Below are 18083 nucleotides of genomic sequence, written 5' to 3'. Positions count from 1 at the left end.
CAACTGCTGATGCTGACTAAGAATCAATTTCATAATACTCCTACAATCTGCAGGCAACAAAATCTGTGTACCCCACAAATAATCAATCATCTGTCTAACCGGTTCACTGGTCACTCCAAACTGACTGACTGTAGATCGCAACTGTGATAACCATTTCCAATCTAAAGCTGTAATTTGAGCTTGTATTCCTCCCCCTTGCACTGGTGCAAAGGTTACGGGACATGCTACTTCCAATACAGCGTCTGCTATTTCCTGATCTCCTTCTTGCAAAATATTCCGTGCTAACACAGCCCATGTCTCCCTTCTTTCCCATGCAATAGTCTCACCTAATTCACGCCCTTCCCCAGGGACAGATTTATTTCCCATAGGGGAGGATGGTAATGGTGCAGAAGGCTCTGTTCCAGAATTAAGGTTAGTAGGTGAAGGAATTTGAGATGGCACAAAAGAATTAGCAGTTGCAGCAGAGTTCAGTGACTGCATGGGAGGGTTCAAAATTACTGTATTCGTGGCGGGTGGCAACAGACAGTAATGAATTCCTTCTAATAATCTATTTTTTGACATATTTGCAGATGCCTTTGTGGCAGCTGACTGTTCAGCCTGATACTGCAAAAGAACATTATGAACTGTCCGCCACAGTTTTCCCAATTTTTTAGCAGTTTTATCATCATCTAAAGTAGCTTCCCACAATTTATCTCCAAATTTTCACCACTCACTTAATTCATGGACTGTATGGGGATTCTGAAAACAACCCTGAGCATACCCATAAGCAAGAAGTTCAGGAAGCTCCTTGTGCAAATCAAGATTTTTAACCTGTCGCTTTTCTAAAAGGCAGGTAAATAAATCATATGCTGCTTGCCTTTCCATCTTACCGTCAGCGCGCGCTGTTGCAATCCCTACAAGGTTTCGGCAGCACGTTACGGCAGGACTCTCCTCTGAGGTCGCCTGGGCGCGGCACCGTTGCTGTGTGATCAGGACTCTCCTCTGAGGTCGCCTGGAATGCAGCAGAGCTGTTGCTTTTTCGCCGTCCTTGCTGCAAAGGACCCGTCCCCTGTCGCCGACTCCCGTGGCTGACTCCGACTCCTTTTCAGGGTCCCAAACGTTCCAAAGGTCCCAAAGGTTCTGAGGGTTCCAAATGTTCCAAATGTCCCAAAGGTCCCTAGGCTCCCAAAGGTTCCAAAAGTCCCTGTTCGGGCGCCATTTGTCGAGTTCGGCGGGAGAAATGCAGCACTCAATATGAATGATCAGCAAGTCTCATTTATTGGTAACTCTAAAACCACTTATATAGCATCAATAATTAGGCTCATACATAGTGCAAAAGCAAGCTCATTATTGGATATTTCATTTAAGGTCAACTCCACCTAATTCTACATTCCTGTAATCGCTCATCTATGCTGAATTCACATTCTTCTGATCACAGCGTCCTGTTCTCAGTTAACAGTTATCACTAAGGTCTTCCTGACTTTTGCAACATCTCACAGCAACTGTACTCCATTATCTAATTCTTTCCCAGCTAACTGCTGCATGGGAAAGTGACCTTTGCTCTCTAGCCATTCCTCTATACAAAACCCGTGAATGAAGCCCACAAGACACAGCCATTTACCTGGGGCAAACCACAGAAGGAGACCTTCCTCAAACTGAAGGAGGCATTGACAACAGCTCCAGCATTAGGACTGCCTGACCTATCCAAAGATTTTCAGCTGTTTGTGCATGAAAGATCACACCTAGCACAGGGAGTGATGACCCAACCTTTGGGAAGCTGGAAAAGGCTGGTAAGCTACTTCTCCAAACAACTTGACCACATGAGTGCTGGATGGCCTTCATGCCTGTGGGCAGTTGCAGCCACCGTGATGCTGACACAAGAAACTAGGAAACTCACAATGGGTAGACACATAGATGTCTATGTGCCACACATGGTGACCACTGTTTTAGAACAAAAGGGGGGCCATTGGCTATCTCCAAGCAAGATGATGAAATTCCAGGTAATCCTGACTGAGCAGGATGATGTCACACTAAAGACAACTGACCTCTTGAATCCAGCTTTGTTCCTAGGTACCACAACTGAAGAAGGCCCATTGGAACACGATTGTGTGGAAGTGATAGAACACACCTGTTCAGCTAGAGCTGAAAGATGTCCCACTGGAACAGGCAGACTGGGAGCTGTTTACAGGTGGAAGCAGTTTTGTGGAGAACGGGACCAGATACCCTGGATATGCAGTAACAACAACAGGTGCAGTGGTGGAGGCAAAGCCTTGCCAGCAAACACATCTGCCCAACGAGCAGAACTGGCTGCTTTAACCAGGGCATTAGAGCTGAGTGAAGGGAAGAAAGTAAATATCTGGACTGATTCAAAATATGCTTTTGGAGTGGTGCATGTACATGGGGCACTGTGGAAAGAAAGAGGACTGCTGTCTTCTCAAGGCACACACATTAAACATCAAGATGCAGTCCTGCAATTAATAAAAGCAGTACAAAAGCCTGAGCAAGTAGCAATCATGCACTGCAAAGCTCACCAATCAGGAAGCTCCAAAATTCATGAAGGAAATTGGAAAACAGACTGGACAGCCTGACAAGCTGCTCGAGAAGTGCAAACTGCAATGGCATTGATACCTTTAAAAACTAATGTATCTCAATTCAATTCACCTCCAGAACCAAAATATTCAATAGAGGATGAGAAATTGAGACGCTCACTGAATGCACAGAAGAATTCAGAAGGGTGGTAGGTGACTACACAAGGACAAGTACAAGGACAAGTGGTACCCCCTTTGATAATGAGAGAAGTTCTACAAATTGAACATAACGAATGTCATTGGGGTGCAGAGGTATTGGTGAAATTGTTCAAACTAAATTTAATTTCAGTACAGATGTTAACAATGGCAAAATCGGCAATGTCAAAATGTGAAATTTGCTTGAAGAACAATCCAGTGGCTAGACAACAGGCACAATTGAGGAAAATTGGGGTAAGAGTAGAACCAGGAGATTATTGGCAAGAAGATTTTGGAGAATTACCAAGAACTCGAGGATATAAATATCTATTGGTAAGGGTTGACACATTTTCAGGATGGCCAGAAGCTCTTCCCTGTCACACAAATCAAGCAAAACAGACAGTCAAGTGGTTACTGCAAGAAATCATTCCAAGATTTGGGGTGCCTCTAGGAATATCATCAGATAAGGGCCCACATTTCATAGCCACAGTAGTGGGAGAGGTGAGTAGGTTGCTGGAAATAGCTTGGGATCTCCACACACCATGGAGACCCCAATCCAGTGGACAGGTAGTGAGGATGAATCAGACCTTGAAGAGGCAAATCAGCAAAATATGCCAAGAAGCTAAATTGCAGTGGCCACAAGCTTTACCAATAGCACTGCTGAGGATTCGGATAAAGCCTAGAAGCAGGATGTCAGTCAGTCCTGTCATGCTTTTAAGGCAGTAACTAAAAAATCACTAGAAAACTTACTTATTTCTTGCTGTGAGATATGGATTAGAACAAGGGCAAAACAGGCTTAAAAGGAATAAAGCAAGTTTATTAACAAAACTACAAGAATAAGAACACCAGAATAAACTTCCAGAAAACCCTTTTATCCCCCACTACCCTCCATTCCCTTGTTCATATGACAACATAGAGACAAAAAACTTCGGAACTTTGGTGTTTAAAACAGTCCCTATTTCTGCTAGAGTCTTTTCATCAGCCTTTGTAGAGAAACAGAAGTTTCTTTCTGCTAATCTATGGAGTTTTTCACGAGAAAACTATTTCTGCTATGGTTTTCTATTTCTCTGATGCCAGCTGCCTGGAAATCTGTCATCAGTTCACTCCTCCCATTTCACATCACTCTGAGGTGTGTATGGGTCAATGAGTCTAGGGATGTCATTTTAAGGATGAGTTATTCAAAGGCAAAAGTTCTCTTCATCTGTCTCTGTGAGCTTCTCTGGAAAACAATTTTCTCATTGCCCTCAAGGCCTCAAATCTTCGCTTCACTCTGTTCCATCACCTCACTGTCTCACAATTACTCTACCTTTTGCTCAAAATCCACTCTTTGAACACTCCATTCCTCCCAATATACTCTGTCATGAATTAAAGGAGTCTTTTCAAAACAGTATTGTCCGTCTCCATAGCTTTAACAGAAAAATATTTCAGCTTCGAAAGCATCTCCTTATTCTCTCTTCCCCATCTAAAACTTAACTCTTTTCTTCACTGTCTTCTTCATGTCGATTGTCTCTCTCTCTCTCTGGGTAAAAGGAGTAATCTGTATGTTTTATCCAGGTAGTAAAAGAATTAAGTCCTGGAAAGCTGCAGATGTTCATGGTGTCAGGTTTCAGTCCAGCAGCAGAAACTGCAAACCAAGCCAGGCCGGCCGGCTCCGTTTCTCCTCCCCCGCCCTCTGCGGCCTTGTCCGGCCTGGAGGGGGGGAGGAGGCCGAGACAGAGCCTGTTACCTCGTCAGAAGCCAGAAACCAAAGAGAGCAAGAGAGCCCTGGCTTTACATCTTAAGATGGTGTTCACAAGTTGATCTCAGTTTTCAATGGTCAAAATTGCTGTCAATTCTTAGAAATGACCAATAATTGGTCACAAGAAAAGACTCCCATCAGCATCTCGCAGCTTCAACTTTCTCCCAGCTCCCAAAGCTATCTTAAAGGTAGTCACCTCATGACAACTGTTGATTTGGAAACTGTATTTTCCAGGAACAACAAGGGTTTATCTGTGAAAGTAATGCAACCAGAGTTCAAGATATTTGTTTGGACACAGAACAAAATAACTGCAACTCTGAAATACATCCTACCGAGACTTCTTAAACTACTTGTGCATATAGGATGTGGATGTGCATGTTTGAGAACTGCTTGTGATAGTGTACTTATAGAAATCTTAGTAGTGAATACAAAAAAATCATTCAAATTTTTGTGTTTGCAATTTTACTAAGATTGCAGGAGGTGATTTTTCTTATGTAGGCACAGTTATTTCTTATCACCTTTTACAGTCCATTTACACACTGATCCACCATTTATTGCCTACCTCTATTGGGATGAACCTCACTCTGGTAGAGCAATTGTTGCTTCAGCAGGATTTAATTGAAATTTTTGAAAAGTAAAAATAGGAAATCGGCCCTCGTGATAAAGAAATTGCCTGAAATTGTTTATTTGGGTTGTATTGGATTAATTGAAATTGCTTATGCTTTGAAATAAGAAGTTGAACGTATATTTTAATTGAAAATTGATTCTTTGCTTTTGTTTTTCCTTTTTTCTTGCCCTTATCTTTTTCCTGCTTTTCTTTTTCTGTCTGATTTTCTGTCTCTGTTTTCCAGGGTATGCTACCAACCTTTGACGAGACCTGAAGACTTCGTAACAACACTACAAAGGAGCCCTCTTAACGATGATCAGGAGTCACGGGGTGGTGTAAGGAACGGTCTGAAATTTCCCTCATTTGCCTCACGAGCATAGCAAGAACAGAGACCGAGACCCTGAAGAGCCCAGGGGACTTTGTCCAGGGGTTCTGGCCTGGTTGAGGTGGATGCTTGCTAAGCCATTGTTTGAAGGTGTGCTCGACCTACAGCACAGGAGTGATTGTTTGCAGGTGTTTGCTGTGCTGCCACGGTACACTGCCTTCGTTCCTGCTGCTGAGCAGGGACTTGTAAGGAGTGGGGCCTGTTCAGTGCCTCACACCTGCTTCCCAGAGCAACGGGTCACACCACAATAGCCTATACATCTCCCCACCTTTTGGCCAACTGCCCCTCACCTTGAAACTTGAGACTCTAAAGGTGACTTTTCTAAGTTGCTTTTGGAGAGAGAGCTCCCCACAGAAGAAGACACGGGTGACCCCATCTTGTCCATTGGTAGCTATTACCCCCACCCCGTTTTCTCTCTTTACTTTGCCTCTTTATTCCTGTCTCTCTTTCTCTTTCTCTCCTTCTCATCTATTGCATAACCCATGATGCTGGCACTAAAATAAAGATGCATTATTGCTGTTGTGATTTAAACTGAAATCCCTTGGTGTCCTTTTTGCACTCTGAGATCAAACGAACCTCTCACGACGCCCACCTGTGTGAGCAGATTGTGACACATGTATACTTCAATGTGTGCACAAATGATGAATAAGACAATTTCTAGCATCTGTGTTGTTCATCAGACCAGGGGAGATGTTAGGAAGGAAGAAAATTTAACAAAAAGTTTCACTGATATGAATGCTTACTGGAAGGTTCTCTAGAAATGAAAGCAATCATGGATATATAAAAAGATGTTTTTAGGGCCACTTATTGCTGAAACCACTGAGAGAACAAAGGTTTAGTCGAGTTGGAAGGTTTAGAACAAAGGTTTAGTCAGTTAGAAGGAGGTTTTATGGCTAAAGTCCAAAAGATTTAAGTGGTCTTCAAACAAAGTATGTTTTCTACTAACTACCAAGTAAAAAAGCATACACAGACAGAAAGAAGTTTTTTACCAAAGCAAAAAGAATTTTCCACTGCAAAACAACTTTCAAAGTTTACCATGTAATTATTAACTCAAATGATTAGCTAGTCACTAACATAGTAAGGTAATTTTAGCCGTTTTGATAGAATATATGTACATGTAAAGGTACTGTGTATGATGCTGATTGGTTGTTATGCAATGATACACACAGCAAAAGAAAGCAATATAATGCACTGTAACCAGAACTAAGTGGGCTTCAGGAGACAGGGCTTGCCTGTAGCCAGCAGCTGTAGGCTGACCCACGACCCCCTGCTGTAATCTAAGCTATAGAATAAACAGCATTCTAAAGGAGAGCCATCTGAAGTCCCCATCTCCCTGCTGGCTCTAACAGTTCTGCCCTCTTCCTGATCCTGTCCAGGGATGGAGCATTGCTGTGCTTTCAGGAAGCTGTTCTAGAAAGACTCAGGCATTCCAAGCTCCTTTGCCCTCTGTGCATGCTTGCCACAGAATCCCTCACAGCCGAGTTCAGGGCATACTCAGCTTGGCTCTTCCAAAATCCAAGGCCTTCAGGGTGCTCAGTTAAACCTTTAACTCCACAATGCTGTGGAAGCAGACCTTCAGCACAGGGACCTTTCCAGCCTGATCTGTGCTCGTTCCTCTGCATCTCTGCACAAAACACAGTGCAGGAGAGAACGGCAGGAGGGGCCTGTGTGTCACAGTGCTCTGGATTTGTGACCCTTCAACTCCACAGAGATGCAGGTTAAGTGAAAAAGCCAAACTGTTTATTGATGGGATGCAAAGCAAAGGGATGAACTGAGGGTGAAAAAAGGCGATGGGCAAGGTCTGAGGGCTGGAAGAAGGGAGCTGTCAAAAGGGAGGGAAAGTGGAGGGAAAAAGAAGGGATGGGCAGTGTCTGAGGGCCACAGGGAGGGAGCTATCAAAAGGGAGGGAAAGTGGAGGAAAAGAGAAGGGATGGGCAGTGTCTTACGGCTGCAGGGACAGAGATATCTAGAGGTAGGGAGAGGGCTGAAGCCATGCGAGCTTCCCACAGGCTCAGCTGTGCCAGTTGCCAGCAGTGCCTGGAGCTCCAGCTGATCTCTTCTGATCGCAGCGTAGCCTCATCTTCCATAGCATCATACACGAAGACCGATTTCTTAAGCCGGCAGATGAGCGTAGTTCTGCAGTTCTTTCAATAAATGTCTGCTGAAGAACTGTGTTTCTCTCAGAAGGGTTGTCATCTCTTCTTAGAGCTTGAATTGCTGCAAGAGAGGGGAACAGAGCCACGATCAGAGCCCAGATCTGTGGGAATCCGAAGAGAAAGTCCTGCCAGAGCCATCCCAGCCTGCTCTTGCCGTGGCCACAAGAGTGAAGAGGCCAACAGGATCAGCTGCAAGGTCCTGGTCACGAATCCATACCCCACCCAAATCCCCGCCCCATGTTGCTGAAATCTCTCTGTGATATTCCCACACCACCAAGGTGTCCACACAGGGAGAGAAGCCCTCTGAAGCCGGGGCACGGATTACAGCTCCCTCCCCGGGCATTGCAGATCCCCCAGTGCCAGCCCCTCACTGCCCGCTGCCCTCACTCACCCTCGATGAGGGCCTGCAGCTCCTCCTGCTGCCCCCTCAGGGGCTCCCTGGCCATCCCTGGGAACACAGAGCCTGTCAGGGCCCCGGCGGCACAGCTCCCTGCCAGCGGCGCTGCCAGCCCTGTGGCCACACGCCCTCCCGCCCCGGCAGGGCTCAGCCCCAGCCCTTGCCGCATCCTGACTCAGCCCAAGGGCACGGCTGCCAGAGGCCGGCAGCAGCCCCGAGGGCAGCCGGGGCTCCAGGGCGCCGGGCCCGGGTGCCGCTGCCGGGGCAGCAGCCGGGGCCGGGGCCGAGCTGCGGCGGGGCGGGGAGGGAGCCCGGGTTCGTGGCTCACCGAGGAACCTGACGGCCGCCTCTCGCAGGGGCTCCTGTGGGCTGTCCAGGTACGGTAGGGCCCGGCACAGGTGCTCGGCCGCTCGGCTCTCGTCCTGTGCCAGCTGGAGAGAGCGGCAGGAGGGAAGGGTTGGCGCGGGCTCTGGCCCTCGGCCGGGCGCTGCCTGTGGCCAGCCCCGGCCTCCCGTGCCCGCCCAGCCCTGAGGCCCGGCCAGCAGCCGCTGGCGCCGGGCTCAGGAGGGGGCAGAGAGCCGGGTGCTGCCCGAGGAGCCGCGCTGTGTCCCTGGCCCGCAGCCCCACTGGGCTGGGGCTCCATCGGCACCCGGCTCGGGGCCACAGGAGCCTGGAGACGAAGCCGTGTGGCCCAGGAAGGGGGCGGCATGTGGGGCACAGGCTGGCGCCCCTGGGTGCAGCACTGGGCAGGGGCCACAGATGCCATCCCCACACACTGAGCACTGGGGGCAGGGAGCTTCTCAAATTTGGTTTCTCCAGGCCGTTCTTACCAGACACTCAGCAAACTTTGACAGCTGCTCCTTCCTCACCAGCCGCTTCAGATTCCTCCTCTTGAGGAACTCGGCTACACGAAGCAGCGTTTCCCGAGAGGCCTGGAGAGCAGCAGAGATGCAGAGATGGCACTGCAGCCCAGGGCACAGGACTCTTGTTTGGGTGACAGGGCCCAGAGGAAGCCGCAGCCTGGGAGGTTCCAGGACAGGAGGAAGCCGATGCCCCTCCCAGGGATGCACCGGCATCACACAAAACCTGACCTTCGCCACACGCTGGTTCTCATCATGACAGTGGATGAAGAGTGGAATCAGGCTCTGGTCCAAAATCTTCTCCAGGGGCTTCTTTCCCTCATCCACTACCAAGTCCATTGCCTTGAAGAAGAGGTCAAGGGAGAGCAACTGCACATGGCTGTGGTCCTGGAGGAAAAGAAGAGAAAAAGACCTTAATACCAATTCCTCCAGGCTCACCTGGGCAAAGGCCCAGAAATCTGCAAGACACAAAGTTTCTGGGCAGCAGCCAATGCCTGTGGCTGGGGTCACAGAGCCTTACGTGATCAAAGAGCAGCAGGAGTGCCTGAGCCAGCTTCGGAGCAGTGGTGCTGCATATCCCGATGTCTTTACTGTTGAGAATATTGATGAACACCTGGAGGGTCATGCCAACCACATCTCCATCTGCATCAGCCAGCAGGTCCTGAAGGCTTCGAGACAGGCTGCACATTCGTATGGCCTGTTTGGAACACAAGGCTGTGCTGGGAAGCCCTGAACAGCTGCAGTGCCAAGAACGCCCTGGCACTGCAACCCCACCCTGCTGCTGCTGGGCCCAGAGGTCAAAGGCCTGTCCCAAAGCACTCAGGCAGGTGAGGCAGGAGAGCTGGGAGCAGCTGCCTCAGCTCCTGAAGCCCAGCCAGCCCAAGGGGCTGCTTTGCCCAGCACAGCTTCAGCCGCTGCCCCGTTCTCACCATCGAGGGATCCTTGCTGAGCACCACGAGGCCTCTGAGCGCCAGGCGACGCCTCTGCCTGCACTCTCTCTGCAGGTGCCTTGACGCGATCTCAAGGACACAGTCACCGTATTTAGTCAAATCTAAGCACTTGAGGACCTGAAAGGCACCGGGCAGTGACAGGGAAGCCGGCTGGCAGGAGCCTGGAACTGCACAGGGCTGGGCCCAGGCAGCAGCACAGGGCGCGGGCACCGTCCCAGGCAGCTGCAGCTATGCAAGGGGACAGGGCTGGCAGGCAGCTCAGCGAGGTAGTGCTGGCCATCGGGCTCACCTCCACAAAGAATGCCAGGAAGGACAGATCACAGCACGGCTCCTCCCTTCTGAGTGACTTAAGCAGCTGGAGCGCAATGTGGGAACAGAAGGGGATCAAGCCACGGCGCATCTCCCTGTCAGGGGGAAAACGGCACCAAGACCCTGATGTGGGGGGGGGGACAGACCTTTCCCAGGAATGACTCACAGAGATCTGGCCTTTCCCCAGCATTCCTGGAGGGACTGTGGGTGATTTGGGAAGTGGCTCCTTTTGGGCACCCTCCTTTCTCAGCCTTTTCCAGTCTGCTCAGCCATCCCTCAGTGACGAGGCCCTCTGGCCAGGACCACAGGGACTGTGTGAGACACCGCAGGCAGAGGGCACAAGTTTCAGAGGCAGCTGGGAGAAGTGAGGCTCACCTGGCCAGCAGACCCACGGCATAGTGCTGGGTGTCAGCACAGAGGAGCGTGTCCCAGCCACGCTTGCGTCCCATTTCCATGACCACATTGTCACACTGCAGTCGGCAGAGCAGAGCCTTCATGGCCTGCACTGCAAACCTGTGTGCAGAGCAAAGCCCAGGTCACACTGGGTGCACTGGTGTCAGCCACGAGGGCATGGGAAGGACAGGAGGACTGGCACCTGTTGGGGTTGCTGGGAAGGCGGTGTTGCTCCCGGCATGCTTTCCAGAAGCTGTCAGCTTCCACTGGTGGCATCTGCTGGGTGGTGATGACAACATGGAACAGCAGAGCCACAAACAGGCGGGCGGAATAAAGGATCATTGCCTCGTGGCATTCAGGCACTTGGATAATCATCCAGAGCACCAGAGTTGCCTGCAAAAGAATCACACCAAGACAGCGCTCAGTGCCGAGGTGTCCATGGAGCAAAGCCCGAGGGGAGACGCACGGGGAGCAGCGGGCCCAGTGTCCCCTGAGCCTGCCCCTGGCCCAGGTTTCAGCCCAGCGCCTTTGGCAGGAAGAAGATGGAGAGCTCCTGGGGAAGCAAGCTCCAGGTGATCAAAGGCCATCTCCAGAAACTCACACTCAAGGGAAAAACGTCCTTGTTGTCCCCATCAGAGGTGCAGGTGCTGCAAAGGGGCCAGTTCTCCATCACACAGAGCAGTGTTGGCAGCACTTTCTCCACTGTTGGTCCCGATGAGGCTATGGTTTGCCACATCATGGCAGCAGCTCTGTGGGATCAGAGCTCTGTGTCAGGGGTGTCTCAGTGACATTGCCATGCCCTGTGTAGCTGTGGGGTCTCAGGGGACAGAACCCCCATGCCCTGAAGGGCAGGGAGGGAGCACTGGCAGCAGCCTCAGGAAACAGAGGGGCCTGAAGCTCCTGGACCTCTCTGCCTGTTGGGCAGAGCCCATTGGACAGGCTGTGCAGGGCGATGGGCCCTAAAGGCTGGTGAGCCCTGAGCTCTCAAGACACGTGGGCCCCATACCTGTCACACGATGGGGCACAGCGCAGGAGGGTCAGCACCACATCGACCGGGTGTTGTTCAGCCAGCCTTATAATGTCAATTTGCTGCCTGACATCCACAGTGACATGGGACACCAGACTCTGGTGAATGTTCCTAACAGTAGATGGCACCTGGAGGAGGCACAGGGAAGACATGGAGAGCTGTCCAAGGCAGCAACTTCCCCAGCTTCCCCCAAGAAGTGCTTCCCTTCCCGTCATGCTCTTCTGGCCTCAAAGGCTGAGGGGGCCCTGTGGATGTGGCTTGAGGGGGCACATGATCCTGGGAGACCTCCAGTTCTGGCCCCTGGCTGTCTACCTGCTGGTCAGAAGGAGCAGCTCTCTTGTCAACAATGTCAGAAGAGACACGAGGGTCCTTGAAATAATCCCATACAAGCTCTTGGCTTATAGTGGGAGTGGGTATCCTGTCGACATTCGTGATGCCCTGAGTCTCTCCGGTGTCATCATTTGGAATGGCCACGCCCTCAGTCCCTGCCATGTCAGCCTCTGCCCTGTCATCCTTCACTGCAGCGTCACAGTCTTGTGAGCGCTCAGCTGAATCTGGGCTGACATCAGGCTCTGCCTGGAGCTCGGTCAGCCCGGAGTCAGGCTCAGCTGTGCCCTCAGTTGCTGTTGTGGTGTTCTTTCTACGCCCAATGCGCAGGAACTTGCGGAACCTCTGTGCAGAATGAACAAAGCACAGGGAAGAGAGGCATGTTCCATGGAGTGCTGCAAGTGCAGAGCTGGGCTGAGCAGTGACAGCAGGCCCAGCCCAGGTGGGGATGGCTGCAGGTACCTTCAGCGTTCTGCGGAAGCGGCCACGGGCAGGCTCCTGCTCTTGTGTCTGGGCCATGGCTGCATCTGTCAAAGAGCAGCCAGAGCTGAGGGGCTGCGGGAGAGGCCGGAGAACACAGCCCAGCCCTGCACTCCCCAGGCAGGGACAGCCCTGGGGTGGCTCAGGGGATGGAGCACGGCCACTGGCAGGGGTCAGCCACAGCCCATATTCCGTCCTGTCCTTGGGCATGTCCACATGGGCTGGGACACGACGGGACGGGACTGGACGGGACGGGACGGGACGGGACGGGACGGGACTGGACGGGACGGGACGGGACGGGACGGGACGGGACGGGACGGGACTGGACGGGACGGGACGGGACGGGATGGGATGGGATGGGATGGGATGGGATGGGATGGGATGGGATGGGATGGGATGGGATGGGATGGGATGGGATGGGATGGATGGGGCCTAGCTGCCTGCAGCCATCAGCCCTGTGGCCCAGCTCTGCCACTCACCATCCTGCAGTGGCTGGTGCTCTGGCTCTTCAGGCTGTTGTGCTGGGGCAGCTCCAGGGTCTGTCTTTCTGTTCCCTCTGAACGCTTTGAACAGGTTGAGGAATCTGCCCGCCATGACACAATCTGGCCTTGGGGGCACCTTAAAGAGAGATGCCTTGGGAAATCTCTGAGTCAACAAGTCATGTGGTTGTGCCTTGAAGGCACCTGTGAGAGAGAAGCCTCAGGAAGCCTACAGGACAGCAAGTCCTGCAGTCGGGTCTCGAGGGCTCCTGCCACAATGACTGGAGACTCCTCATAAATGACTGTGGTCACCAGGTCCCACAGTCTCACCTTGAGGACAGAGGCCAGAAGGATGGGAAATGCCTCAGATAAGCTCCAGGTCACCAAGTACCGGAGTCTGGCCTTGAAGGCACCTGCAAAAGAAAAGTCTTGGGAAGGCCACAGGCCACCAAGTCCCGCAGTCTTTCCCCGCAGGCACCTGCAAAAGAAAAGCCTCGGGAAAGCCACGGGCCATCAAGGCCTGCAGTCTTGCCACGAGGTCACCTGTAGGAGTAAAGGCTTTGAAAAGCTCCGGGTCAGACACAATCGAGTGCGCTGTGCGGGGGCTCCTCACAGCACCGCTCTGGTGCGTCCTGTCCCGTCGCGTGCACTGAGCACTGTGGCATTGCCCTGTCACTGCCAGCCCCTATGTCACCACGTGTCACAAAGGGCCCTTGGACACCCTGTCCCTTTCCATTCCACGGTTACTATGCTGCACCGTGTCACAAAGGGCCCTTGCACTCACTGCCACCTGCCCTGGTTTCGCCCCCATCCCCCCCTAAGTGGCCCAGGTTGGAAGGAATCCCTTGCCCAAAGTGTCTAAGACAGCCTGACAGGATCTTTAGGAACGCCTCAAACCATCAGCAAACGCTGCCCTGCTCTGCAGGCTCAGGGCAGCAGAAGGAGCCCCCAGGGCTGCTGACACAGCCACAGCAGGAAGGGAACGGGGCCTGGCACAGAATCTGCACAGGGTCCTGGCAGCACTGAAATCAGCAAGTGTGGAAGAGTCCCCGCCAAGGCAGACCTGCCACCCCAGCCGAGCCCTGGCAGTGCTGGTGCCCTTCTCCTGCCCCAGAGACCTGTGCCCCTGGGGGGTTTCTGTGCCAGAGGGCAGCCAAAGCCCACGTGCATTGGGGGCTGGGCTCCTTCCTGCAGGGGTCTTGGCAGGAGCATCTGGAACAACTGCTGGCAACGCTTAGCCTTGGCCAGATTATTACATGTTGGAATTATTTTCCCATTGAAGTCATTTCCTGTAGCTCAAAAACATCTTTGTTGGGAAGGCACAGAAGGATCTGGCATTTAAGAACCCTTAGTTCACAAGAGCTTTACTTCCCCGTTGCTCAACTCAAGAAGTTCCGAAAAGTTGCAGACTTCACCAATTAATTGGAATGACCGGAGAATGTGAAAGATTTGCAAGTTTGCTTCCCATCTCTAAGCAGCAAGTCTTTTGCCTTAACATCATCCATTGAGAGTCACTTTACAAAGTATAACACTACACAGAGGCTAAAAAAAGGCCATTCTTTGGTTTGCAAACCTTTGCTTTTCTCTGGAGTGTCATGGGGTTACTTTACCTTTAAGGAAGTTAAGGTTGCTGGGGACTGAAAGGAGTCTCTTCTCCTGACCAATTATTGGTCATTACTGGGGATTGACAGCAATTTTAACCATTGAAAAGGGAGATCAACTTGTGAACCCTACCTTAAGCTGTAAAGTCAGGGCACTTAGGTTCTCTTTGTTTCCTGGCTGTGAAGGGTGGCGGAGCTCCAGGCCTCCTGTTCCCTGCCCAGGCCATGCGGCCGGGCGGGGGCCGGGCTGGGCCTGCCGCGTCTCCCGGCCGGGAGATGGGGCCTGCGGGGTTTGCCCCGGGCTCTGGCTGGGCCGGGCCGGGCCGATCTCTGGCTCGGCTGCAGGTTTTGCTGTAACTACATTTACTAGAAACTGCCGAGTGAAGGAGAGAGGCTCTGGACCTGCAGCAAGCAGAGACACCGACCACACTCTCCAGAGCAGCTATGAAGAACCTTCCATCGCAGACAGCTCCAGCTCCTGTTCAGCAGAGATCACCGAACCATCTACAAAAACCTGGGAAAGATTTTAACTCTTTCTTATCCAGATGAGACTTGCGGATTAATCTTTTTATCCAGAGAGAGAAAAAGAGAGTGATCAACATGAAAAGAGACTTTATAAACTACCAGTGACAGGAAAGAAAAGAAGCTTCAGAAAAGGTACAGAATAAGGAGATGCTTTAATTAAGATGAAATATCCTTCTGTTAAAACTATGGAGATGGACAATGAAGTCCTGAAAAGAACTCTTTTAATTCATGACGGAGTATGGGGAGGAATAGAGTGTTCAAGGTGTAAAATTTGAGTAAAAAGTAGAATAATTGTGATACAGTGAAGTGCTGGAAGATTTAAAGCCTTGAGAGGCAATGAGAAAACTGTTTTCTAGTGAAGCTCACAGAAACAGATGAAGAAGACTTTTGCTTTTGAATAACTCATCCTTAAAATGCCATCCCTAGACTCATGGCCCATACACACGTCAGAGTGAGGTGAAAATGGGAGGAGTGAGCTCTGATAACAGCAGTTCTGGGAAACTAACATCAGAGCAATGGAAAACTATAACAAAAATAGTTTTCTTGTGAAAAGCTCCATAAATTAACAGGAAGAAACTTCTGTTTCTCTACAAAGACTGGTGAAAAGACTGTAGCAGGAATTGGGACTGTTTTAACCACCAAAGTTTCAAAGTTTTTGTCTCTGTTGTCATGTGAACAAGGGAATAGTGGGTAGATAAGAGATGAAAAGGTTTTTCTGGAAGTTTATTCTGGTGTTCTTATTATTGTAGTTTGTCAATAAACTTTCTTTATTCCCTTTAAGTTTTATGCCTGTTTTGCTCTTGTTCTAATCCATATCTCACAGCAAGAAATAAGTAATCTTTTTTTAGTTACTGGTTTAAAACCATGACAGGAGGGATGATAATATCCTAATTCTCTGAAGGATTAAAGCTCTCAAGGAATGAAAGTCCACTCAGTATCACAAAAGTAATACAAACGACTGAGTAGATTGCAAAAAGGCTAATCCTGCCCCTGGTACAGATATCTAGGTGGCCAATAAATTACAGCTCTCCCCTCTTCTTTTTTTGCATGAGAACCAGGACCACTAACAGGAAAAGTCACAGATATTCCTTATGTTCTCCACAACCAAAGCTGAGCCAAACCATGGATGCTGCCGTCAAACTGACTCAAATTCCATCCTAGACCTCTCACTTCCAGACAACTCCTTCCCCAACACACCAACACCAACACCCCCGAAACGCGCTCACAGAACTCCTCAACACCCCACCAGGACCCCCAGCTGTTCCCTTCCCTCCACAGAGCTTTCCCACCCTCCAGCAGACCCCCTGGTTCCCTGCACATGCCATGGGATGGCACTCAGCAGGATCTGCTCTGAGGCCTTCCACGGTAGCAAGCTCAGGCTGCCAGGCCAATGGTTCCTGGATCATCCTTCCCACTGACCCTTCCTGTGCACGGCTCTTACATTTACACATTTGAGCTCAGCTTGGACTTCTCCCCTTAAGCAGGATTATTGGGAAAGGATGGAGAGCAGCCTGGCAAGCTCTTTCTCCAGCTCCCTCTTTACTCTTGGGGCAGGTAGAACGTTCCACAGGAAAGCAACTGGTGCCACAAGGAGTGGGCAACGACAGGGGAAATCACTCAGGACTGCTATATCCTGAGGCAACACCGCTGGGCTTGACCTTTGGGTACCTGCACAAACTTCAAGTCAGCCGCCTTAGTTTCCAGGACAGCCCTGTGTTGGCCAGCATCCTGACGTGGATGCTGGACTGCTGCAAGGCGCTGCTGGGAGCCAGCAGGACAGGACTGGCTGTCTTGTTTACATGTTGAAAATGAGTGAGATTGTATTTAGCTAGAAATTTAGGGATCCCTTCATTTGATAAGGAGCTGTGCCACGATAAGCTAAGAAATTTTTTTTGGATTCTCTATTTTAGCTGTTTTGTAGCATTTAATTTTGTCTCAATACAGCAAAGTAGAGGCCCTTCTTTTGGTTTGGATTCTTTAGGGAATTGTTTCCCATCTGAAAGGAAGACTCTGTGAAGGCAGCAGTTGTCTGGGGCACAAATACAGGTCATGAAGAAACAAAAGACGTGGCCGAGACCTCTTACATCCCACACTAAGGAGTCAGCCAAGGGAAAGGTGCATTTGGGAGTCATGCCTGGGGGAGGAGGGACAGGCAGTGGGGTTATGGCTGTCTCTGAGCTGGGGGACACGGCTCAAAGGGCAGATGGCTGAGGTTTTGGTGTTGTTGGACTGCTGCTGCCCAGAGGATCCACTGCTACTGCAGAACTTTTCCATCACTGTGTCTCTTTAATGTGGGTGAGCCTCTGCTCACAAGTGTGGCCATGTAAGTGGGTCCTTTCAATACCCAATCACCCTGGGAGGGATCCTCACCATGTGCTTGGGTGCCTCAGGGGAAAACCAGAACCCAAAGGGAGCGTTTCATGGCTGCTTTTGGGAGCCCAGCAGCTGCTGTTGTTGCCAGGGCATTACACAGGTGACGGCCAGGGAACACCCAAGCCAATCCCCCCCCTCCACCTTTTTTCTCCTTCCAGGGCTGCCCAGACCCTGCTGTTTCTGCCGCTGCTCTGGATTTTTAGTACACTTTTAGCTCAGCATCCCTGGGTCTGCCCAGCCCCATGCTGCTCCTGCCACAGCTTCGAGCTCATTGCTAAACTGTTTGCCATCCCGGGCCTGCACTCCTCTGCTGTTCCAGCCCGGTCCCTCAAGGTTCCTGGTATAGGCCATTTCACCAATTTTATATCCCCCCACATTTGGGTGCCTTAACAACTGTAGTGGGTCGACCCTGGTTGGGTGCCAGGTGCCCACTCTGTCACTCTGTCACTGTCTTTCCCACTGGGATGGGAAAGAGGATAAGACAGAGAACAGCCAGCAGGGTGAGATAAGGCAGTTCTATTACAGTAAAATAAAGAACTAAACAGAGATCTGGGCCTGCCTGGGCTGAAGAGAAAAAAAGTCACTCTCTACTTCCCATCTGATGTTTGGACATTTTCTGAAAAGCACACATAATGGTTCTTCCAGAAGGCAAACACTGAAAACTCACAAATGCTCCCACCTTTCCTCCTCTCTCCTTGAGCTTAGCTCTCTGAGCTGTTGTCATGAGGTATGGAATATCCCTTTGGCTAACTTGGGTCAGTTGGCTTGGTTGTG

The 18083-nt window shown here is 50.8% G+C and overlaps 1 protein-coding gene and 1 long non-coding RNA gene across 2 annotated transcripts in view; one reads left to right on the top strand and one right to left on the bottom strand.

Annotated features, from left to right (window-relative positions):
• The window catches only part of LOC131590197 (uncharacterized), a 236029-nt gene that overhangs the window by 45488 nt on the left and 172458 nt on the right, over positions 1-18083 (top strand). The window lies entirely within an intron of this gene.
• On the bottom strand, positions 7559-8430 carry LOC131590245 (uncharacterized). The gene is made up of 3 exons (XR_009280046.1): positions 8314-8430; positions 7980-8036; positions 7559-7649 (listed from the first exon to the last, which is right to left on the bottom strand). It is a non-coding gene; the product is annotated as an uncharacterized LOC131590245 (long non-coding RNA).

Source organism: Poecile atricapillus, chromosome 32 (genome assembly GCF_030490865.1).
Source record: "Poecile atricapillus isolate bPoeAtr1 chromosome 32, bPoeAtr1.hap1, whole genome shotgun sequence".
NCBI classification, from domain to species: Eukaryota; Metazoa; Chordata; class Aves; order Passeriformes; family Paridae; genus Poecile; species Poecile atricapillus.
The sequence above is the reverse complement of the archived record's forward strand: the minus strand, read 5'-3'. Positions and strand labels throughout refer to the sequence as shown.